Here is a 6,623-nt window from a genome sequence, read left to right as displayed (position 1 = left end):
TGCCACAGAACTTTTCCCCAAGACACAGCACAACTGTCAGTACATATCAGCGTGGGAGATGCTTCATTTGCTATTACTATTTAGCTCAGCTCACTGGTTATTTTGTCTTGTACTGGTATCAAACAAGATAGTGTCTCTCTCTGGCTCCAGAGCCACTGCCATCCACACAAGCAATTGTCCCTGGTTGGAGTTATCAGTGTACCAATACTGGACACTACTGACGCCTCACCTTCAAGGTATAGATTTTTTTCTGGTTCACCTACATAGGCCCTAGCAGTTCCTGAAGTCTCGTTTCCCTGCCGGCTCCTAGCACATCTTGACTCTCTCTTGGTCCCTGCTTGCTCCTTATACACTTGGGCTCTCTCTCTCTTGGCCCATGCTGGCTCCTGGCAAACTTGGGCTCTCTTGGCCCCTGCCAATTCCTAGCACATCTAAGTCACAAGATTGTGCAGGATCTATAACATGTAGGACGTGGGGTGTCTTGCCAGGGCCAGGTCCTCTCTTGGCCTCTATGTAAATTATTTGCTCAAGTCCACCAACTCGGCTTGACTGATGCAACACAGTGAACTTGGTTACTTGGGCTGGCCCTGCCACAGGCTGCCCTTTGGAGCTAGCAGATGCTGCTGTTTCATTTTCTGCATTATCATTGTCCAGACTTGGAGGTGATAATTTTCCTCTTCTTCCTCAGACTCCATCAGAACTCTCGGGGAGGCCAGAGGTTATTTTCAAGGTGTAGAGATACTCCTTCAGTGACTGTACTTTGGCTTCCAAAGTCTCTTCCTCATCTGGCAACTTCTTCATCTTGGCAGTCTCTCATGAAGCTGCATAGTTTCTGTTCTCAAAGCTGTAAGAAACATTCGTCCCATGGCTCCAGCAGCCATCTGTGTGGCTCCACAAGCAACTGCTCAGTCCTGTTTGCATCGTCCCTGCCAAATTTGTCCTTGACCAAGGACTGGAGCCTGGGCTCTGCTACTCAAGTTTACAGTTCACCCCTCCAGGTCCATGTTTACTACAGGGCAATCAGAGAGCCCATCCACCACATTCCAACTCTGCACAGGAGTTCATGCTAATAGGACCTCGGCATCCAAGTGCTACATGCTGTTTAGGGGCCACAGGTCCCTCCTGTCCACTGGAGTCAGTGCATCTCTTATCTGTGAAGTATCCTGCTGACTATGCCAATTGTACTGAGGCCGAGGCTCAGTCCTGGAAGCAGAGTTCCAGGATCCAGCAGTTGAGAGAAGGTGTGAGGTGCATCTGGGAGAGTAGTCATTCTTTATTTGGGGGCGAGAATAACTTCTTTTTTATATGCAGGCCAGACAAAGAAGGCACACTGCCAACAGGTTGCACCAGTGGACGCATGCTCACAGGCAGATGTTTATGACCTTGAGTACATATTCTGAATCAGAGTGTTTATGACCTTGACTACATGCTGAAAATATAGTCTGCCAGAAACCCCAGTGAATAAGCCTAACTACAGCCATTTGGGGCCTGCACTATAGCATATTTGAGTCTTAGGACCTCCCCTGAAGACATGGAGTATGACAAGTCCATTCCACACACTTATTATGGCTCCCAAATTTTATCTGTCTCTCTGCATGAGAAGCTGAGGCTGTCACAGCATTGTGAATTCAACTGCTTTCTCTCGCTTTAGGAGAAAGGTTGAGATAGTGTTCAAGCCAGTAAAACGTTCTTATAGACAGGTCTGGGATACTGGCAATAAAATTATGTTGGGATCATCATATAATTTAAGCCAAAACACACCCTCATTCTAAGTTAGACACTGTAAGGCCTCCGCCACCCTTTTCCAAGGGGAGTCAATTACAAGTATTTTGGGGAAGAAAATTTCCAATACAACTGAGCCTTATTTACTTGGTCTCATTTTCAAGGTCCAATAACCACAAACATAACCAGAAAAATCTCATTTGGCCATGAATGAGCCACCAAATTTGGAGAGTAGAGTACAATAGACAGAGACAGAATATTGAAGAAGCTGTGAGCTTGGGTGACTGACTTCACTCTGTAATAAATAGAAAAGCTCACAAAATTTTTCAAAGCAGAAAATTAGCTTACCTTTCAAACACATGGCCCAAATTGCAGGAACAAAAAAAGACTAAATTTATTCTGAATAATTTATTTGCAAGGCTCATGCTATTGAGCCAATAAGGAGAAAGAGAAAGAGAGAAAGTAAGAGAGAGAGAGAGAGAGAGAGAGAGAGAGAGAGAGAGAGAGAGACCCATGTACATTCTAAGGTCTAGTCTTAATTCGGAGTCATTGCAACCACAAGGGCCTGGGCTACCCTGAAACAAGATGAGTGTTGAGAGAGAAGTGAAAAGTAGATAATAAAATCCAAACTCAACATGTAGGTATAAAACAGAGAAAAAGAAGCATAACCCTTCTATACTAGGAGTATCAATCCCAGCCCATTATGCTAATATAATTACCTAAAAGGCATTTCTGTTAACCTACATCTGGTTAACTATTACTTTCAGAAATGGTTGCCTGGTGGGAATCAACAATTGGCTTTCCCAGGGGATTCAGTGGGTAGGATCGTTTTCATCTTTGTGTTTGTAAGCAGCTATTATATCCTATTTAGCTCTATTTTTACATTTATTTCTAATTTGATGATTTTTTTTAATACTGAGGTATATGCATTTGAGCCTCTGCTAAAGTTTATCAAAAATGCCCATACTCTGTTCATTCTGTTATGGATAAAGCTTTGTCCCGGGGTTTCATAAACTGACTTCCAGATCACTCACCTATAATCAAATCAAGCCTTTATTGAAGCACACTAGTCGTGACTGACCAGAACATAAAGCTGTTCCCCTGATCAGCCCTGAACAATTGCAAGGGCGCTCCTTATAAGCCTGAAAACCGCAAAAGGGATGTTCGGGGGTCCAGCCAATGCAAGCAAGCCAGGTTACAGAAGCGGGAGAGTGCAGTCAAGCGGAGGGAAGCCTAACCAATCACAGTTAGCCCAGTCACCCCAGTTACAGAAACAGAGCCCAGTCACCCCAGTTACAGAAACAATGCCCCATTAGGTAGTTCCGTGTTCTTAAAGGTTTCTATAGCAAAAGGAAAAGAACATCTTGCCCCAGTCATGACCCTTCTACTTGGCATGGTTGTTTTACATGATGAAGTCATAAAACAAAATGGAGTCACATTTGCTTCTACTATCACAATTCCATATCTAAAAGGTAAGAATCATTACAGGGAGGGGTATCCTTATGAGTATTAGAAACAAAACAGAAACTTCACTGATTCTGAAGCATGTTCAGTTAAGAGCCATTGCCTGAATTTCCTTAGTCCCTCCTCAAATGATAACATCTAAAATATCTGTTCTGTCTGAACTGCTGCTCTTTGGAACCTATTGGTTTTCAAGTAATGACACCTGATAAGAAATCTGGAATTCTGTACATCCATAGAAAAATAGGACTATCTTTTTATCTTATTCAAATAATATGACCTAGGACAGAATTGCTTGTCTTTTCAGCATTGGAAAAAAAAATTTTTAGGCTTTTTGTGTCTCTTTCTGTTTTTGACTGTGTACAATTTTATAAGATAAGGTTATCCCAGCAGTGACCTTTGTACTTTCCGCAGTGGTCCTAAAAGCTTGCTGTGGAAAATCCAGCCGAGCAAAGTAGCTTCCTAACTGTCTTTTAAATATCTTTATAGCTTCTGTTCTGCTACAAGTTCATGTGTTCAAGTTTAGATGTCTAATTCTAATTATGGCCTATCTAATATATTTTCTAAGCATTAGATTAAACAAGAGGAAATTCCAACATCAGTGTAATCTGCTGAGATCAACTGGGAGTTAATATTTCAGTTCAAGATCATGCTGTTTGTACTTAATCATTCCTCATAGTTTTCCTCATTCATAACCTTGATTAAAAGGTTAAAGGTGTGGTATCAGGGCTATCCAGATCAATTAAATGATCATCTATTATGGTTTGGATGTGAAATATCCCCCAAAAAAACTCATGTGGAAATGCAGGTGTGTTCCAAGTGGGAACACATCATCCTTCACCATGATCTTCCACCATGATGCTCTGCCTCACTCAGGCCTAAAGCAATCTAGTCAGCCAAACATGAACTGGACCTCTGAAACCATAAGCCCCAAATAAACTTTTTCTCCTCTAAGTTGTTCTTGTCAGGTATTTTGGTCACAGCGACAAAAAGCTGACTAACATATCCTATAGCACTTTATCTCACTACAAAGTGAGAGATTAATAAAAAGAATTCACAAGAGAAAATAGACATCAATAACTTGGTTACTCCACAGGTCAAAATCACATCATCCTCTTTGATACATCCTCTTGATGTGTGATGGTTTCTCCTTTGCTGAAATTCATGCTAGAAAGCTTTTATAGCTCTTGGAGAAAATAGATTATGAGATTTATTATCATGAACCTGTTTGTATCAGAGCCCTACTGAAACTATAGATAAATAATTTATTATTGAATCAAAATTGAAATGATACTATAGACTTTAACACGTCTCCATCCATCTATTTAATCAATGGGTATTTATAGAATACTAACTATGCATCAGACAGGCACTATGCTAGGTATAGAAAATAGAGTGATGATTTTTTAAAAAAAATCTTCTTTCCTTACTCAGAAAACTAACAACCCAATAGAAGAAGACAGATAGTAAGAAATAAATAGCAAAAACTTATCTTTATCTAGACAAATAAGGAGTCATCCTACTACATTGCACTCCATTCTTACAACACCATATAATGACAAGTAGCTAATGAACACTTTTGAATGTCAGAATGTTTGCAGATGCTCTCAATTGAGAAGAATACAGGGATACTGGAATCCTTTTTAAGGGAGCACACCCTGGATGCCAAGGTGATTTTAAATCGTGCTGTCTAAGAGCAATTAAAGGAATGAAAATGATCAGTCTAGAGAAGAGGAATGAACGTTCTAGTCATCACTTAAGGCTAGAGTTCAGCAAAGAAAGATGATCTGGTAAGTAAAGACTTAGTTGAGCAGAGGACAATGGGTAGAAGTGATAAAACCACAGATTCTATCTCCAAAGAAATTTCTCTATTTCAAGATTGCGTTAATATTGAATGAGGGGAAAGCCAAGATGATGGCCTAGTTGGAATGTGAGTCTTTGCTGTGTGTGAAGCTAGACCTCAGTGTCTTCCAGATTCTGCCCCTGGACTCCAATCCAGTTACTCAGCACCTGCTAGGAAATTACATCAGGCTGATGGGACTGGTCGTAAGATCACTATGTCAAACTTGAAGAGAAAGTTTCAGAAGAGCTCTTTGCTTCAACTCCAATAGAACAATATCCTGGTTTTGCTGTGGAGATAGTGACATATTCCAGCTGCTACTGTGTAATTCAGATCCAGGATGATACTGGATGTAGTGTGTTCATTGGCATTGGATTCACAGATCAGGGAGATGACTTTGACTTGAATGTCTCCTTGCAAGATCACTTCAAGTGGGTAAAGCAGGAATCTGAGATTTTCAAAGAATCTCAGGAGATGGACACTCGTCCCAAATTGGATCAAGGCTTCAAGGAAGGACAGACCATCAAGTTGAGTATTAGGAACATTATAACCAAGAAAGGAGATGTTTCTAAGCCCAAAACTGCAGGAGCTGGTGGCCTATGCTTACTTCCTCCTCCCGCTAGAGGCAAAGTCACTATTCTCCCACCCTCTTGCTCAGTTGCCACCACCCATTCCAAAATCTTACCCTGAAGGTAGTGACTCAGATATCCTCTCAGGTTTGGATTCTCCGACACCTGTCACAACACTAATACCAGCTCCAGTTTCTGCAAGCAATGACTTGTGGGGAGATTTGATTACTGCATCCAGCTCTTTTCCAAACCAGGTACCACAGCCATCCAACTGGATCCAGTTTTGAATAACATTGGCAAGACAGAAAGTACAGACCTGAAGATTAAAAATGACATTGAGGGCACCAATCTAAGGAGGAAGTTAGGAACCCCATCCCACTCCCCAAACCAAAAGTAATTGACAATCTTTTTCCAGAGAGAATCTGTTTTTTCCTGGTGATTGCAAATGGGGGAGAACAGTAGATTTTACCATTCTTGTGGCCAGTGTCTTTTTGAGGGGATATGACCTCTAATCCGTAAATTTTTTTTCTCCATCTTTTAAATTCTTGAACTTATTTCAGAATCATCTTATGATCTGTGTGTGCCTCTTTGTGAAACCCTATTTGGCAATGTCAGGGAAGACAAAGCCTTGGAACTTTCTTTTCCACTAACCGAAGATTCTAAAAATTAGCAGGTTGCCCTCAGTATTTACAAATTCAGAATTTTGATAAGGGTAGATTTGGAGAAAAATGGCTGTCCTGGGTCTCTTTTATATAGCTTCTTTCAGGCTTGTCCTAGTCAATGAACACCCAGTGTTAGGTGCAGCTCCTTCACCCTCTTAGGTGTTTACATGTATTTTACTGCTATAAGAGGGTTGTAGCATTGGCACCGCTACTCTCTGTTTATTGAAGGGTGCAACATCTTTGATCAGTCCAAGGGGCTGTGCTTTCCAAGTTATGTTCTAAAGAAGAGTTTAATTTCCTACAGCTCCATCTAGTTGCTGCATTTGAAGCACAGAATTAATTTATGTTCACCCTTTGTTTGACTTAATT

General features: G+C 41.0%; 1 pseudogene; it reads left to right on the top strand.

Moving 5' to 3' along the window:
- Nucleotides 1-5,094: 5,094 nt before the first annotated feature.
- On the top strand, nucleotides 5,095-5,879 carry LOC143408826 (adaptin ear-binding coat-associated protein 1 pseudogene; annotated as a pseudogene).
- Nucleotides 5,880-6,623: the final 744 nt, after the last annotated feature.

This window comes from Callospermophilus lateralis, chromosome 10 (genome assembly GCF_048772815.1).
Source record: "Callospermophilus lateralis isolate mCalLat2 chromosome 10, mCalLat2.hap1, whole genome shotgun sequence".
NCBI classification, from domain to species: Eukaryota; Metazoa; Chordata; class Mammalia; order Rodentia; family Sciuridae; genus Callospermophilus; species Callospermophilus lateralis.
The sequence above is the reverse complement of the archived record's forward strand: the minus strand, read 5'-3'. Positions and strand labels throughout refer to the sequence as shown.